Below are 2109 nucleotides of genomic sequence, written 5' to 3' on the forward strand. Positions count from 1 at the left end.
GCTCTAGAGACTATTGTGTATTACGTCAAACATAAGATGTTATTTTATATGCCTATAATAATAATTTTAATCAAAATTTAGGTTCAACAGATGCTTTTTGCCATCTATATTTACAAAGTTTTATCAACACCTTCACTCTTTCGGAACAAAATTCATTGTGTGCAAAGTTGGCATATTCCCTTCCTGTTTCTCACTTAATCATGTGAGACTAAATTATCATAAACTTTAATTCATAACAAAGTAATCATTTTCATGGAGACTGTAATAATATTCATTAATGCAATATTATATTTATAGCAAAACATTAATGCTGTCACTTGCTCGCAAAAGCTACAATAAATAGAATTATCAATAAAAACAAAACTGCATTTAGTAATGGAAAAATAGCAGTGCTATCTGGTAGAATCAATAATGGCAAGTTTCCTACTCGCTTATTTGTTGAAATCCATGCTTCACTTAAGCTGCCATACACCAGGAAAACGAGAACATCAACTTCCATTGCAACCGAGTCTGGAATGAGAGAAGGAAGATAAAATTACCTAATTACTAGAACAAGTAAGTTTCTAAAGAATAAAAAGATATGCACAAATATTTAAAAAATATTTGAAGTTCAATGCATAATTGATAAACAGTGCATGGTAAAAATTTAAAAGCAGCACAAGTGGTACAACTTTTTAATTCCTTTTAAGTTTCGGTATTTATAATTTAAAGACAGACATTACTGTATAGCCGGTAATTTTCGTGGGTTGCATAGTTCATGGATTTCGCGGATTCCTTATTGATTCACGAAAATTAATTTAATACGGTACCTGCATGGTACACGTGGTAGAATTCACGAAATTAAAATCCGCGAATTGGATTGTTAGTAGATTTTGCGAAATATAGGACCCAAAAATTACCAGCCATACGGTATTATATGTACATGTATTAGAAAAGGCTTACTGATACTGCATTGTGTCCATTCAACAGGTACAATGGATAACAAACAGTAGTCCCCCAACTCAACAGTCAACAATCAAATGATTAACACATGTCAGGCTGAGGTTGTCCTTGCCTGTAGCCAATCTATGATAAAACAGTCAAAAAATTATAGCTACATGTACATGACATCAACTAACTTTAACACAAGCATCCGTGAAAACAAGACGCACCTGAATGTGTTCAAATTAAGTTGTTAGTACTTGTACTTTACCGTAAATATCAATAAATGACTTTAAAATACACAAATCCTGATATACAAGGGAGTGGTGATCCTGTCCCGTCCAACAAAGATCAGGAACTGGTTCGTCACTACAAGACGCACCTAAAAGTGTTCAAATTAAGTTGGTAATACTTGTACATTACGGTAAATATCCATAAATCCCATTAAAATACACAAATCCTGATATACAAGGGAGTGGTGACCCTGTCCCATCCAACAAAGATCAGGAACTGTTCCGTCACTACAAGACGCACCTAAAAGTGTTCAAATTAAGTTGGTAGTACTAGTACTTTATCGTAAATATCAATAAATGACTTGACCATTTTAGGTTGTAGACATTGATCCATTCAGTTACTCCTGGCTCACAAGGATGAATTACAATAGCATCATATATCTACATGTACACACAGTATGTTATACAGTTGTATCAATTAAAGATGAAAAATTACTTAATGATCATGTACATGTACATTGTACATCATGTAAATGCAAATTTCTGGAATTCAAGAAACAAAAGGAGTAAAATTACATACCGTACATTTGAAATGAAGAACTACACAACCTGTATGCACATGTACATGTACATAGGTATCAAGCAGGCTTAAATAATTATTTGAGTGTGGTCAAATGCTTAAATAGTACTACAATAGAGTACTCGTACTCATACTCAATACAATTTGCAAAAATGAGGGACTTGTACTTGTACTCATTTTAAAATTTTAACAGGTACTTGTAATGTACTTAAATACTTCTTAGAGTACATGTACTTTGCCCCAAGCCAGGTAGCAAGTAGAAATTTAGGCAAAAAAATTTTACCAATAAACCAAACCTTAACTTAAGACGTTGGCATATGGTAAAACATTTGTAAAAAATTATTAATTTTCGAACCTTCATTTTTAAAAAGCAAC

General features: G+C 32.5%; 1 long non-coding RNA gene across 2 annotated transcripts; it reads right to left on the minus strand.

Annotated features, from left to right (window-relative positions):
• Positions 1-180: 180 nt before the first annotated feature.
• On the minus strand, positions 181-1633 carry LOC109591722 (uncharacterized). Of its 2 annotated transcripts, XR_002189952.1 has the most exons (6): positions 1522-1633; positions 1345-1455; positions 1193-1303; positions 1119-1151; positions 943-1065; positions 181-510 (listed from the first exon to the last, which is right to left on the minus strand). It is a non-coding gene; the product is annotated as an uncharacterized LOC109591722 (long non-coding RNA). The 2 variants fall into 2 exon arrangements; XR_002189953.1 differs by lacking the exons at positions 1119-1151; positions 1193-1303; positions 1345-1455; positions 1522-1633 and adding an exon at positions 1456-1504.
• Positions 1634-2109: the final 476 nt, after the last annotated feature.

Source organism: Amphimedon queenslandica, unplaced genomic scaffold, assembly GCF_000090795.2.
Source record: "Amphimedon queenslandica unplaced genomic scaffold, v1.1 AMPQUscaffold_7421_Cont20627, whole genome shotgun sequence".
Taxonomy (NCBI): domain Eukaryota; kingdom Metazoa; phylum Porifera; class Demospongiae; order Haplosclerida; family Niphatidae; genus Amphimedon; species Amphimedon queenslandica.